We start from the raw sequence: 16,728 nt of genomic DNA on the forward strand, positions 1-16,728 counted from the left end.
GGGTTGTAAAAATATCAACTATGAAAGATTACACCATATTACCGCAACTTCATCTTTTATTAATGCCAATCAGCAGGAGCTTAGAGAAACTAGTGTTTCGATTCCAGAGTACCTTGCCAGCATTAAGGTCTGTTTATTGGCAAAGACATCCTTTCTTAAACAGTTCACTTTGTAGTGCATCATGTTTGATTAAGTAAGGAGGACAACACAAAGAAAATCTTCTTAGGCCATGCTAAATGGATTAAGGACATACCTGAGAGAGGGAATCCTCTCTGACAGTGGAGCATCCCCCCTGTAGTTCCACATCGGCCATTCCTGGGAACATACTGTACAGTGGGTTTGGGATCTGAGGAAAAGAAAACAGGCAAACAAACATTTGTCAGAAACTCTGGTTTCCAGGTACCACCAGAAATGAGAGCACAATAAATAGGGGAGCTCAGCAGAAAAACACCATCTAGATCATTTGGCAAGCTGTGCAGCACACATTTCCCATTGCAGCACAGCCAAAGCAGCACAGAGGGCTGCAGGAGTGCAGTCTGTCCTGCAGCACAGGAAACATCAGCTCGAGTAAAGAACTGACACTGCAACCCAGTGCCCCACTAGGCTAAAGCAGTTTTTCAGAGTGAGTGGGAAAAAAAAATCCTATAACGGACCCAGCTGGAGCACTACTCAATATTATAGGCAGCTCCAGTACCCATAACTCAGAAGAGAAAGTTTGGATAAAGAACAGAGATGAACAAAAAAAAAAAAAAATATTAAGGAATTAGTAACCACATTTGATAAGACAGAAAAGGATGTGCCTTACATTTCATAGAGGTTCAAGGAAAGGTAACAAACTGAAGTCACTAAACGAATAACAGAAGTTGGACAGTCAGGGAGTCCTCCGTCTCATGGACTATATATTGTCCAGTGGTGGACACTGCCAACTCATAGACATAGAAACAATGCAACCACTTCCATCACCAAAGCAATTGCCATAGAACAGCTGTAACTGCAAACAGATCAGTGGATGGGGCATTCACATAGCATGCCAAAGATCCAGATTCACATCCTTTCACCATTTCATTCAGAGCAGGACATTCGTCTGGATACCAGACTAAGATCCGTGTCCAACCCCAGTGCCGTGCAAGAAGCAACAATATATCTTGTTTTGATCAGGAACTCCCACCCTAAAGATGGAAAGCCTTCCTTGTTAAAGCTGACATATGCATCCCTCTGGAAAGAGTGAAGAGCTAAATATTCCATTTGTTTGAACTTCACAAGAAAGCTCTGACTGCATTTGCCATAGTAGCCCCACAATCCCATCCTTCCTCTTTATAACAAGGCTGAATGTGACACATGGCTTTGCAAGAAGCACTGCCTTCACAATTAAATGACCAGCACTACAATTAATTCAAATAGGAATGGTAGAACACATCCAGACACAGAAACGGTGACTTCATCATGTGAGCGAGTCAAAGAACAAGCCTCAACGCAAGCAAAAACCGCAGCAGAACTGCGACTGCGAGCATGAAGCCAACGCAAGCGGCAGCAGCGGCATCCCACTGAAGGCTGGTTACCGATGGCTGCCTCCTCCAGCGCAGACAGAGTTTCTGATACCCCTTAACCCAGTGTGTCATTATCAGCCACACACTCAAGTGAAGAAGAACGAGGTGCCAGGGATGGCAAACAAATGGGCTGTGACAGAGTTACAGACATGATACAGAATGCAAAAGCAGATTTCCCCCAACTGCTGCAGAACAACGCGGAAATTCTCTCTCTGGTGATTTATACCTTAATTTTGCCCGATAATGTCTGCATTTGTCTCTATACTAGTTATTAGTTTCCCCTAAGAAAGCAAAAATTGGAAAGCTTTTGAAAGCTCCAAGAGAAATGCTACTCTTCCTTCGTCACCTAGCAGACATATTTATGGTGCAATCCAAAGGAATAATTACTCCAAATAGTAGACCATCTATCCATGTGATCAGCACAAGTGTGTAAAGTTACAATCAATGCTGAAAATATACATCCCAGTATTTACCACAGGACAGTCCCTCTAACTTTGAGAAACCTGTTTCCCCTCCTCCTTCCCACTTTATTTCAAAGCTGGAGCTGGTTTTGCATTCGAAATCAGAAAGCACAGCCACACACACAGGCCCTCTCCCACAGAAGAAATATTTTTTTGAATTAACAGCTGATGCACTACACTAAAATCAAATGCAGCTGATGAGAAATACGAAGAAAGGTAAGAAAATGTTTACAGTAACAGAAAGATCTTTGGAAATCAGTAATTGGTCTATTTGTCTGCACGTACAGAGGACACTGTGCACAGGACAAATCACCAGCAGTCCACAGCACTGGGGGTTTCAACTCATATAGGTTTGTCTGCCCCAATTACAGGAATCCCCCAAGAATTCTCACTTTCAAAACAGTTGCATAAAATATTAATTACTCTTATCTGGAGTAAATGAACATAAGCTAATAAATTTAGAAATTCAATTACCATGAGCTATCAGATGACTTTTTATTTAATTGTTATGGATTGCCCTTTAGACATCATAATGGAATTAATAGAATGTGCTAGTAATCGATAGTTACTGATTAATTGATTCGGAGCAGCTCTTACAAAGACTCTTTAACCCCCAGACATCATTATTTATTACCTTATAATGCACGTGCACGCATACACAGGGCAAATAGAGGATATATATAGGAATATAGCAAAGGCATCTGGCTGTTGTACAAAGTTCAAGGTATGGCAATAATGGGATTTTGCATACATGCATAGGGTATCTGATCCTTGAAGGTTAAGTATTATACTCATTAATATATGATCAAGGTCTTCTCATGAGTGGAATAAACAGTCATCCTTCATGGGTGATCTACTTCTATTTATTCAGTAAGGAATATTTAAAACATTAAACTTCATCACAGTGTATCTGTTCGGTGCCTCTCAGCGCTTATGGAAAATATGTGCTATTTAAATATTTTCACATGTGCACAGACTTTCTAGGAATCTGCACGCTGAAGTACAAAATTCGGAAACCAGTGGGAGTAACTCACTCTATGCCAAGATTATATAGCATTTTTATGCTAACAATAGCTTCCCCGTCTAAAACACTTGTGCCCATCATTGCAGCACAAACTTGTCTCTATTGTAATGGAATGCTGTAGAAATGAAACACCTTGCAATGACAAAGTAACACCTTGATCTTCGATAGCTATATTCACAGATCACAAAAGAGAAAAACCGTTAAAGAGATAGCAGGCGATGCCCTACAGACCTGAATCCAACCTGCACAGAACTTTGATTTCACCAAGATCACTCAGCAGCACGGTTCTGATACCATGCCCTATCTAGCAGGCTGCACCGCCCTTCGCTGAGGATACTGCACAGGGGTGCATGGCATCGCCTTCCCCATCACGGTAGGAGACCATGAGGTTAGCATGGACCTTTGGTAATAACAGACCCAGCTTGCTTTTAATTCTCTTGCTGAGAAAAGCAGCGATGCAGCTGGCCTCATGCAGGTCCTCCTCCTTTTAATGCATCCAACAGTTCAGCAGACATGTTCTGAAAGATAAGTTAGAAAAAGGCCAGTCTTGACCCAAAAGCCTAGACCTTTAGAATCATAGAATTGTTTTGGTTGGAAAAGACCTTTAGGAACATTCAGTTCAACCGTCAACCCAGCACTGCCAAGCAAACAACCAAACCATGTCCCTAAGTGTCATGTCTACATACATGTCTTCTAAACACCCCCAGGGCAGCTGCCTCCAGCCCCCCAGGCAGCCTGTGCCAGCCTTGGCCACCCTTTCCGTGACGGGATTTTCCCTCATTCCCAACCTAACCCTCCCCCGGCACAAGGTGAGGCCGTTCCCTCTCGTCCTGTCGCCTGTTCCCTGGGAGAAGAGCCCGACCCCCCTGGCTCCAGCCCCTCTCAGGGGGTTGCAGGGAGCCAGAAGGTCTCCCCTCAGCCCCCCCTCTCCAGGCTGACCCCCCAGCTCCTCTAGCCGCTCCCCACAGGACTTCCAGCCTGCTGGCCACACCGTACAAGCCAGGATGCTGTTGGCCGCCTTGGGCACCTGGGCACATTGCCAGCTCATGTTCTGCCAGCTGTTGACCAACACCCCTACGTCCTTTACCCCGGGCAGCTTTCCGGCCACTCTTTCCCAAGCCCATAGCGTTGTGTGGGGTTGTGTGACCCAAGTGCAGGACCCAGCACTCAGCCTTGTTGGACCTCATACAATTGGCCTCAGCCCATCGATCCAGCCATTGCTTACGGACAACTTTGGCAGTGAAGACCTCATGTCATCTGCAGCTTCTGCCCAACTTCCTATCCAGCCATACTCCCAGCATCCCCATAGCTACTTCACTTGGCAGGTACATAGCCCAATTTTTCAGCATCTGCATCTCAGGGCAGGCCTCCAGGCAGACAGCTCTCATTCCAGAAACTCCAGGGCTCCTCTCTGAGTGACCCATTATTATGAATTAGTATGAAACTAAATCCAAAAGTAATGTTTTGTTTAATGTCTAAGTGTGTCCCTGTCCCCCCCACCTCGAGCAAGACTGCTCACATCGGAGTTGTGGGAGAAGCATCAAGACCTGCACCCACAAAGACAGCTGTCCCCACACCCACAAATCCCTGGCTGAGTGAAGACCACCTACCAAAATTACGGATAGGAAGGCACCCCTGCACAGGGGAGGGGACAGAAGGTGAAATTAAGGGTAGCAGGGCAGCCCGCAGTTTCTTTGTGTCCCACCCCCAGCCTGCACAGCCCATACCTCACCTTCCACACTTTTACCTGTGACACTCTCCAGCTGAGAGATTTCATTGCTCTGCCCGTACAATAAAAAAAGAGCCAGAGAGCACTAAAGCTTGCCCCCATCCATCAGGCTGCATAGCTAGGTCATGTGAACGCCTGTGGCGTGCAGATGCCCGTTTTTTAGACTTTCCCTTTAACTATCGTAAGACCTCTTCGCTGTCCCAGTCTGCTGGTCGTGGCCCTGCCTGTACGGAAAAGTAGCACAGCAGAAACCTGCACAGTTCACAGAAAACCTCTCCAGACCTTCCCCAGGCAGGATGGCACCTTGGCCAGGGTGAGCCAGGCTGGCAGGAAGGTCACGCTAACCCACAGTGTTTGCAAAATTACTGCAGAAGCACAGCACAAGGCTGGGTCTAGGACACCACGTAAATTGAGTTTGTCTGCGCTCACAATAGCTCTTAATTAGAGGCTTCCAGAGCTCCTGCAGAGCTTGCAAATTCTTGCCACCCCCTAGTCACAGACCAGAGCAGTCTCAGGATCAGAAAGAGCGTGCACACACAGATGGTGGAAAGGGGAGTGGGATGCTGTGCTCATTAGCACACCCCTCTCAGCCTGCCAGGTCGGGCTGTGGGCCCAAACTCCACTTTCATAGGTGCTGCACCAGTACAGGAGAGAGAAACAAACCTTCCAGCATCTCCCAAGCTGCAGGGCAAGGTCATGAGATGAATCCAAAGAGCTTATCAAGATTTAGTGCTTTCTCCTCATAAACAGGTTAAGACAAAGTAGGTGGGGGAGGGGGAAAAAAAAAAAAGGCATTTCCATACTCTAAATATTGTCAAATTTGCAAGCAAATGCTTTGAAATACAAAGACATTTTTATGGAATACATTTTCTGGTGTTTAAACAAAGCAAGTACCTGGCAACAAAACCCTGAACCAAATTATTGTTAACAGTGAAACAATAATTGCAGCAATAAATAGGATATGTTGAAAATTATAGCTGCCTGAAAACATTTACCCCATCTGACAATATATGGGACAATTTAGCTCCTGGTGAGCAACATAATTCCTGGGTTTACTATTACACAGAGATTCCTGCAAAGTAAAGTTGTCATACACATCCATAAAAATATATATGGAGTGAAGTTACTTCAGGAAAACACACTTTTATCTTCACTAAATAAACTTTTTGCTGGATGCTGTTGTCCTCATTACCTTGGCACACACTGTAACAACTTCCTAAGCCCTCCTTGTTTCTGGACCAGGCTTTGGTTCACTCCAGGTGAAGCCAACATGTTATTGATTAAGTACATCAACTGAAATTATAGACTGTTCACAGTTGCTTATATTTCCATTATTATCATGGGCTATTACAGCATACTGCCATGTGGCACTCCTCAGTATGTCGCATTTCTTCAAACGATGGTCGCAATCCTGCTAGATGCTATTTATAATGCTGCGTATGCACAGAACTTATGGCATCAAGCTAGGAAAGAGAACTTCCCACAGGCACAAAACTGCGGTCACGCCCTTGACCTCCTGCATCTGATGACTGCCTCAAACCAGGGGCTTATTCAAGGCTCCTCCTACACTCAGAAAACCTCCGTTCTTTGGTGCCTTTGAAAAATAACCTTCCCATTTCACAGCAAAATAGAGCAGTGCATTTATGCAAGCAGCCACTGGGCATATCGACTGCCTGCTTCTCACCCTCCACACAGCTCTTTCCAGGTACTCCCCACACAACACAGCAGAAAAGAAAGTAAAGAAAATACACCAGCATACTTTGTCTGGGGTTTCTGTTTGGGAAAAAAAATCCTGCTCTCTCAAAATGCGTGCCTTTTCCAGCCATGTGCTGTAACTGCTGCTCTGGGCACACAGTGATCAGTCCTGACTGCTTCATTGGGAGCAGACGAGCTCCGAGTTTTGTGCGAGCACTTAGCAACTGCAAATACCAACATCCAGAACTTACATGACTATAATAAGCTCCCCCCGTGCTGAGAAAGGAGCCTCTCTGCACCTACAAACACTTTTAGAACCCATTGGTCCCTATGGTTAGGTGCACAAGCCATGGGCACTGCAGCACCCACTTTTGACATGCATAAATCCTTACTGGCTCTAATCCTAAATACTTGACAAAAGTGCTTCTCATTTTCATTACTGATAAACAAAAATTCTGGAGCACATAGGGACTCGGCATGAATGTTACCTTTCTCTCAGCCCTATCACCAGAAAACTACAGTCCCCTATCTTCCCCCTCATAGTATCTCCAACCAGTAAATATTTTACAGCATTTTAAAAGATGTAAAAACACCACTTTAATGCTAACCATCATCATATCCAAAGATAAGCATTTTAACTGCCATATTATTCCTGGAAATTGGGGTTTTTTTATTGTTTTGATTATTGCAGATATTAGAAACTCTTGTTTCTTCAATAGTTCAAAGTATCTTTTTTACATTTGCATCATACTGTAGCGCTCAAGTATTTTTCCAGCGTGGTATCATTCTTCATCTCAACTGGCTTTATTACAGCAATACAGAATGAGATAGAATTGCAATACAAAGTAATTCACCAAAAAATGAGTATACTAGCAATGAGAAACAAGCATTGCCATCACTTCCCAAGCAAAAAATATACACATGCAAAAGGACAGAAAGAAAAGTGAAATTTAGGATACATGACCTTGCAGCAAATGTCTCCTGCCCACGACTTTAAAAGGCAAGGCATATCCACCTTTTGAAGCATTTACAACAAGTCCACAGCACTAGACATAAATTTTGAAAAATAGCATTACAGGTATGACTTCCAGGACAAGGTGAAGTTAAGTTTAAAATGAATCCAGACATGAAATGTTAGAATTAAATATTCTGAAACAAAAAATCTAATCTCTCATACAATACAGTAATGCTGGCAGTCCCAGGCACAGTCTCCATGTTAACAGGCATACATCTGCAGGTACCTACATAGAAAATAATATACATTCTGTGCACATTAGCAGCTCTAGGGTGTTTATCATTTAAATCAGGCCAAAATCTACACAGTCAAGATTTAATGGTTTAGACAGGTGTATTAGAAACTATGGTATCCAAAAAATGCATTATTAAAAGAAGCAACCCCTCTGTTTACAGCAAACCAAGGAAAGCAACATAGATTTTTCAGAGTGCTGTCTCTTCAAATTGTACATGCTGACACATCCTTGCTGTCACACAGACACCAGCCCGTCAAGCCTGCTCATGACAGCATCACTTACAGCTATACTCCCAGGGCAGTGTTACGTAGGAGCTTCTGGCCTGTCACAGAGGGTCAGGCCACCGCTCCAGCCCATCAGATGTCCTTTCTGCAATGGTCAATAACTGATGCTGATATGGAAAATTCATGCCATTTCCATATATAGTTGGTATGGTTTGTCATGCCTGGGAGGAACTAGGAACATTTTTTTCCTCATAGGCAGATTTACACCTCCAAAATGTAAGGTTTTGATGCATTAATTGTACTCTTAACTAGACTAGCTACTACTGTTAGTAATGATCATTAGACTGTTTAATCAGCTCAAACTATGTGGTAATTGTAATTCCTGCTAATGAGCAACTATCTCGAGAACAGTCCTAATGCATAAAGCACACTGAGCTGCCTCAAACTCCCAGGGACAGATGAGACAGAGACCTGCAGATAAGGAAATAATTAAAGATTCCCTGTGCCACAGGGACAGCTCTTCAGCCTCCACGTGGCACACACATACCCCAAACCCTGCAAGGACACTTGTATAGCAACAACTCACTTTCTGCCCAAGACTTTCTGCAGTCCCTTTGCAAAACCTTCTGCTTTTCCAGCAGCTCCAGTTAAGACACCAACCATTGGGGAGGTCTCCCTACCTGTTACTTGGCAAAGCACCAGCTCCTTATTCTGCTTCCCATTTGCAGGCTAGATAACATCCAACACTATCTGAGGCTGGACATGCTGCCCATGTGGGAGATGGAAGGCACGACTGACATCGGACTGGGATAACTCAAGAGATGCTAAATAACCTGAACACTGTCCCCAGGAGAAAAGCTGCCAAACCCGAGCTAAGGGATCTCCAGGGCATCTAACTGTACACCTCACCCAGCCTCACCTTTCCCTAGTGCAGGGAAAGCCCCAAGGAGCAGGGGCTATCTACACGAAGATTTTTCTAGACCACACACAAGGTCAGGAAGGGCAGCCAGCCTCCACTAACTCCAACCTAACCTTTACTTTCTCGCTTGCATGAGTGAGACAGCTCTTACTACAGCTTCTCTTGAGGCTTCCTTCTTCAGTTTTGAGTTTCCTTTGCAAGGTGATTTTTTTTTTTAAAAAGAACCTTTTTAACTCACACACTCAGGAATTCCTCTGTTACTTGTAAATCTAAAAAGGGTGGGGAAAACATTAACTATCCAGTCACTCTAAAGACAATGGTAAATTTAATAGAGCTGTATTGTATAAAAACACTGAGGTTGAAACCAATTGTGGCCAAAATCCGAGGCTATAGCTCCAGGTAACTTAGAAATAGGAGACAGCGCCATTAATGCAGCTTTGCACCAGGGTAACACAATTGGTGTTGACAGACCTCCCTCTGATTCATGGTGCAGTAATTAAGTCTGAAAGTAAAGCTGTAAATTGGTCCAACATGGGTGAAGTAAGACATAAAACAGTAATAGCATTTGCTTTCACTGCCAAACTTTTGTTGTGACCCATAAAAGTACTTTCAAGATACTGCATTTAATTAGAGTTTTATAGCACCTATGAAAAAACATGCTCTAAACACAACTGACTTTTTGCAATTCCTTCCCCTTTGTCCCACCTCTCAGCTGCTCTATGGTTCCCTTCTTCCTCCATCTCGTCTTCAAAAGACTAAAGTAATTATTCTAACTCAACAAGTAAAGAAAGCAATGTTGTGATATATAAGAAAGGGAACTCAAAAACTGTCAAGTGAGACACCAAAAGCTCTATTCTCTAGTTTATTTTCTAGATGTTACAAGAAAATATTAGTCAGTGTAACAGGGTGGACAACTGCCATGAAGTCTTGTGTGTCTTCGCTGTGCTTTTAAAGCTTTGTAAGGTCATTTTGTAAAAGAAGGGAATGAAAAAGATTTGAGGAATCAGACCTGACAACAGAGGAATAGTGTACAGTCATAAAGATTAAACCTCCCCTTGTTGACTTAGAAATGTGCTGGCAGGGTGAGGACCGTCTGGGATTTCCCAGGTGACCTGGGCAAGAGGGTGCTCCAGCTCCCATGGGGAGAGCAGAAAAGCAGGAGCCTGGGGTCTCCACACGCAAGAAGCTTTTAAGCTAAGCAGAAAACGGGGAGACATTAAAACATCCAGGCTATGATACAACAGCAGCCTCGCTGAATTGTTACGGGAATGACATACATAGCCTGCCACGTAGCCAGCCTCAGACACCGTGAGGAAGAGGAGTCAAGAGCCATCTTCATCAAAACAGAGCAAAAGGTTCAGCCCAAGCCCTTCAGTGGGGACGACCCCAGGGCAGGCCAGCACAGGTCCAAGCAGGGACTCCCTGCTGAATGCATTCTATGTTGAACCTCTGCGTTGGCTCGTCTTGCCATCTATCACTAAAGAACCATGGTCTAAAAATACATATTGCTTGGGTTATTTTTTTTTTTTTCCTTTTTGACCGCAGGAAAGCAATTTGGTTACAGAATAAGTTTTCAGAGTACAGGAAAGATTTAAAAATCTCCAATTATGTGTGTGTACGTATACACACCTATCTATAATCTTACACAGCACCATACAGGCTCCTCTGAAGAAAACTAATCCATCCCAGCCATACTCAGGTCATAATTATATACTTATATATATGCATATGCACACGTACATAGACAGAGCCCATAGACAGACCACGGAGAAAGGCAGGCTCTCTGGAAGATGACTCAGAAGACTATTTTCTGACAACCAAATTACAAGCTGAGGCTCCCAGTTTACATGAGTCAGATGCCTAGAGCACATGAATATTTAATAAACATTCCTTTAAACATAACTGCCCTCTTGGGATGCAGCACACAAAGCATCAGTGTGAGCTTAGGCAATTTGGTTTTTCATCCCACAACCCACAGACCCATCAAGTGACCCTCAGGAAGATTCTTTACCCTGCTGCCGACCTGGAACTGGGAAGGGAGATGCCCAAGCTGAGTGCCATGGTGTGGCTGCAGAGTGCTGCGCACTGAGCAGCTTTCACCACATCCTGGAGCATGCACAGAGAGGAAACCATCTAGCAGGAAAATAGCACTGGGGCAGAGAAGCCTCCCAGAGCAGTAAGTGTGGATTTGCAAGGGATTCATCTCCACTGCTTTCAGAGAAACCAAGCCTGGTGTGCATCTTTCTGCAATTAAATATGGGCTAAAAGAAGTGGATTTTATTATAATCAGTCAAATAATATCTTAAGCTGGGTCTTAATAAACCCACTGTGGCTAGCCACTTAAACAAGCTGGGGAACCAGTTCAAGCTCCAGGTGACATCCTGTGCAATCTCTCAAACTTCAGTTTTCTTCCAGCTTCTTTTGCACACTGTGCCATCGCTCTGCCATGCTGCTGCCAGCTTTCAAATTATTCCCTCTGTGGACTAACATTGCAAATTCCATCCTCCAGACTTTTTCTTTTTATACACACTCAAAGGCCTTACTCCCCAGGAAGTCCCCCTTCCAACACGCGCTGGGGCAGACTCTAGCACCGAGATACTTGCACCAGAAAAGCTTACAGTGTACATCAGAAGCGTCACTTTCTAGTGGAAAATTTAACAAGAACCACTGACAGGTAACACATCTCTTCTTGTGAACAGCTGTAACTTAGGCACAGTCCCTTACAACTACCTGTAAAGATGATACGGAGTGACTGCAAACAACCTCTGCTGCTGCCTCTCCACTTTTCCTTTACTAAGTCAGTCAACAGCTGAAGCATCACTGCAAACACCAGGCACTGCGGTCTGAGCTGCAATTTAATACTGCTGCTGGCAGTTCTACCCTTAGTCAGTTATGCTATCAACTTCCATCTGTAAATACCTGCTCTTAATTGTATATAAATATCATTTAGCTCAAAGGATCCACAAACAGATAGATACAAGCTAAATACCAGGCTCCATTGCAGGTGCTGTGAAACAGGTCCATCTCTGAAGTAATTGCTTCAGCTGCCCTGTGGCACAAGCAGTTTTGGGAGTAGAAGTGAAGCACAGGAGTGAACATAACCAGCTCCTCACTAAGGAACAGCATCAGGCACCAAACAGTGGGAAATACTTTCAGCTGGCAGTAAGCATAAACAAGGTACAAAAATATCTGAGATAATACCAACATAATTTTTAACTTAAAAAAAAAAAAAGCAGCATACTTGCAGACACACAAGTCCAAGAAGAGGACAGCACAGTGCTCCTGAGTCTGGTGGGTTTATAGTAGGGAAAGAGCCACCTTTTCCTCCACTGCCTGCGCCAAGGAGATGTCACATAATCTCTTTACTCCTCCAGCAGCATCCGAACAGACAGGAGCAGTCCCTGTCATACCTGCAGCAGCTGAGGAATGCTTCCAGGTGTGCTGGGAAAGCTCACTTGGTGCCATGCAGGAGTGGGCTGGAAATTAGGACCATGCGTGGCAATCAGTTAGCTCGAGCTTGTAGGTCACTAACCCTGGGAGGACAAGGAGTGTGAATAGACACAACAATTAACATCATGAGTCATGCTGAGAGAGCATAGGGGAGTGGGGGACGGATGTTGCCAAGGAAAGGTAACACCTTGCTGTTAATTTATGGTAGTTAACCACCCATTGGGGATTGCCTAGTATGCAATGCTTAACTTCAAGAACCAATTGGTTTAAAACACGCAGCTTCTGAAAGTATATATAAACTCTTGCTTCTGTACAATAAATCAACATTTGCTTGCATCAAGCTACATTCCGTCTCTCCATTGCAGCAGTGCCAGGACTTCTCTACACAAACTGAGTGCTCATTTAGTAGCTACAGACTTCCAACCCATTTTTCTGAACCTACATGAGTGACAAAGCTGTCTCTGCGATAACTACTCAGCATAGTGTTTTGTGAGGGATGCAAGTCCTCCTCCAAATAGCAAAGGAATCTGCATGGCATGCCACCTGTTTAATGGCTACGATACCCACAGATGTATTTTAACAGGCAGGGAAAGATGGAGAGCATTTCCCCAGGAAACTAGTGTCCCTCAGTCCATGCCACCCTTCATGCAATCCAGTCCCAGCAGGTCCTCTCCCATGGGATACTCCAAACACCCTACCTACACGCTTTCCTCATCACAGCCTCACTCAGCCCACCCTCCCCTGCTCTGCTGCCAGGCGTGTCTGGCATCTCTTGAAATCGTAACATGAGCTGTGGGCAAATCCCGGGAGCGCATTAGATCTGACCTTTCCAAAGCTGTAATTCTCAAGCTGACCGAGGCAAAAAAAAGTAACGCCTAACACTCCTACTTGCTGACACATGCATACTTTTGTGGGTCGGGTGGTTTTATTTTATTGTTTTCTTTTTCCAAAACAAAAAAAAAAAAAGAAAATCAGAATGAGTAAAATATGTAGTGATAAAGACAACTCAAGTTGTCCATGTCTCCCACAGTTATTAAGCAATATAAAAAGAGAGGGATGTTTCTAGGATGAAGCACTGTTTATCACTGTTACATGTGTTTGAGCTGCAGTGCTCCCATTTATAGCATTTTATCGATTTTTTATTAAATACCCTGAAGACAGGATTATTAGTTTTCTCACTGCTTTTATACCATGCTCATGACTACACTAAGTTCTTTGCAAATATTATTTAGTTTTACAACCAAGGAGGCTAGAGGCTGTTAGCATCTCTGCTTCACCAAGGCAGAGAGATCAAGCTGAAAAATCGACTTTATTTTGGGATGTAGCATGAGTTGCCCATGACATAATTTTTCAAAATACTCCAGTATCGCAGATCGCCTTGGGTGTCTGAATCACGGCTCCTGCAAAGCTTAGTTAAAGCTCCTGGAACATGGCACTTCAATTAGATCCTGCAGTCAGTCTTAAATCAAGACACGCATCCCAAAAAGGAGAAAATCCCCATAAAAGGCAAGTTTTAAACAATTTTCCCATCATGCCATTGAACACAGCAGCAGCAACAGGGACAAGACCAACCTCTCCAAGACAGTCCTGTCTCACACACAAAGTTATCCATTCGCTCCTGGCAATCACCTGGCCCTTAACATCTCTCTCTGGCAGGGCCACAAAGGATGCTGATGGACATTGGCCACACACTGCCCCAGACCCTTTATCCCATACACAGGGGAGACAGGTACCCAGCAGAGAAAGAAAAAGATAGTCCCACAGAGATTACAGCTTTCTACTTCTGGCACATTTCTACATTAACTTCCTAGTCAGCTGAGAGAACCAGGCACTTTGAGGGAGTAATTCATTTGGCTTTTTCTAGATGGTCCCTATTCTGTTAACAAGCTCTCTGCTGACTATAGAAGGACCCTAGGGAACCCTATAGACTTCTGCTACTAGTCCCACAATGCACAGCATAGGTATCCTGTCTAACTAGCTGCCTAGGCGATTTATAATCCTACTGTTCTCCACTATCGTGGGAGACTACACAGCCAAATTTTAGGGGAGATGGCAGTTAAAAGACACCAAACCCACTTTGTATCCCAGTGCATCCTGGCAAAAGCCAACTTTGTCTTCCAGAAAATATTTGCTGTAGTATTTTTCTGTTTTTCTAGCACCTCTCTAACTTCACAGTTTTAAAAAAATATATTTTGGGTGCAGTCTCCTAGAATTTGGGAGTCTCATTTGATTCTTCACACTGCAACAACAAGACCTCCTTAGAACAGGCTAAGATACTTAAGTCATCAGCCAAGGTGAATGGGAGGGAAGGCCAAGGCACACCCAAGGGCCTTCACAGGCAGTTACCAACAGGAGTTGATAATTCCACATTTGGGAAAAGTGGGCAGACAACCTGGTCCTGTATTCACCAAAGCTGATCACAGCATGGTCAAGGTTGGAAGGTACCTCTGGAGATCATCTAGTCCAACCCACTGCTAAAACAGATTCTCCTAGAGCAGGCTGATGTCTTCAGCTCCGGCCCACCTTGATTTATAGCAATCTGCAGCTCCCTGTTGTGGAGATCTCTGCTTTCCCCAGCCTTACATGTGTTCCTCTGCTGTTTCCCATCTGATTGCCCACTCTAGCCACCATCACACCAGCACCCTAGAGCACTGCTTCCACCCTGCCATCCCTATCGCCACCACTACCATTCCCCATGTCCTTGGTCAGCTCACAAAACAGGTGGTAAGCAACCTCCTGGTTAATCCCTTTGCTGCGGTCTGGGTGGGACTACAACACACTCAGACCCCCTGGTTCTCAAGTGTGAAACCCTCAGAGGCTCCAGCTAATAAAGCCCCATATGTTAAGATGGAGACCAGTTCCCTGGGAGAGCTTCATACCCATGTCCAGAATAGACATCGCCAGGGAAACTACAAAAAAAAAAAATGTACAAACAACAAAATCCTATCTGCTGACCAACTGCAGATTATTATTAAATGGAAGATGATATTTTTCCCCAAAAAATTTTATTCCTAAATGTCTAAATCATCCTGTTGAAACAGTCCTTAAAAAAATAGTCTTCAGTATGTTAGGCTGAAGAGTTTTAGCAATCACTTGAAGACTGATGAAATTACATGCAACTGCAATAAGATTTTTAAAAATTAATGGATTTTTTAAAATTAATGCATTCATCTTGTGAGTAATCTTAAGCATATGCTGTACAAATAATTCCTTTTTCCTGAACTTGCTACCCTAGCACTAAGAGAGACAGACAAAACAGCCAAACTTTGCTATGCTGATGATGGCTAAACATTTTCTCAACTTCTGCAGGCAAGATGTTGTCTGGCACGCAGAACTTTTTCCTTTTGCTGCAAGAAAGGTTCATCTCCTCCTGCCCTCAGCTTCCCCATTATATGATGGAAAACTGTGCTAACCAGCTGGACTGACAGAGATCTGCTGGCGACTGCACATTTACTTTGATCAGTGTAATAAAAACAAGAGAAGTGATAAAAAAACCTGTGGGCCTGGAGTAACATTTGCCATCCTTAACACAACGCCCAGACTGAATACTGTAACAGACTTGTTCCCTGTCCTTTGTTATTTCTATTAGACTTAGATCTTCCAAGCCTGCGTGGCAGAGACTGCTACTCCAGATCAGTGCAACGATCAGGACAAGAGGGACTTTCACAGATGGTCCAAAGGCACCGCTAACAAACATGGGAGGTAACAGGGTAACTTTGTGATAGAAGAAAACAGAAAACCCTAAACCATTTCAGTGCATTGCAACATCTAAAATGCAATTCCCGTAACAGGGAAATTCTCAGAGCAAAGCTGCTCTCCGAAATGATTAATAATTTGCTATAGGGAGTTCCAGCGTACTCTGTGAGCAAGATCAAGGAGTTCAGCACTATATAAACATGTTTTGACTGCAGAATGACTACTGTGAACCTACAGGTCAGCCACAACTAGAGCTGGGGGAATAGTGCAATGAAATTCCATGAGCACTTGTTTAGATTTGTAAACAAAATCACCTTGGTTATGCTTAAACTCCTCTTTATGAATGTTTCTAGGTAATAGTTTCCCTTTTTCCTCCCCCTCCCCTCGCCTTTTTTTAAGGCTTTTAAAAAAACCATGCAGTTTTCCTTCCTCCTTCCCACCAAAAACTTGTATTTTTATTCCTGAATATTTCAAGATGACACTTCATGTTAGAGGATAATCCCTTCTACTGTATTTTATTCTAGAAGCAGACTACCATGGCTGTGGTCCAAGTGCAACAGTCCAGCATACAGCACAAGTCAGCCACGTCCCTGGAGGACAAACTCCTGCTTTTTGTGACTCCGAGCACTGAGGACACACAGAAAAGCCAAGCCAACTCAGAGGTTAGCCTGGCTCCAGCATCTGCCTGCACACATCCCCAATTCTTGCAAAAATAGGAATGCTGCCACTAGAA

Source organism: Falco cherrug, chromosome Z (assembly GCF_023634085.1).
Source record: "Falco cherrug isolate bFalChe1 chromosome Z, bFalChe1.pri, whole genome shotgun sequence".
Classification (NCBI taxonomy): Eukaryota; Metazoa; Chordata; class Aves; order Falconiformes; family Falconidae; genus Falco; species Falco cherrug.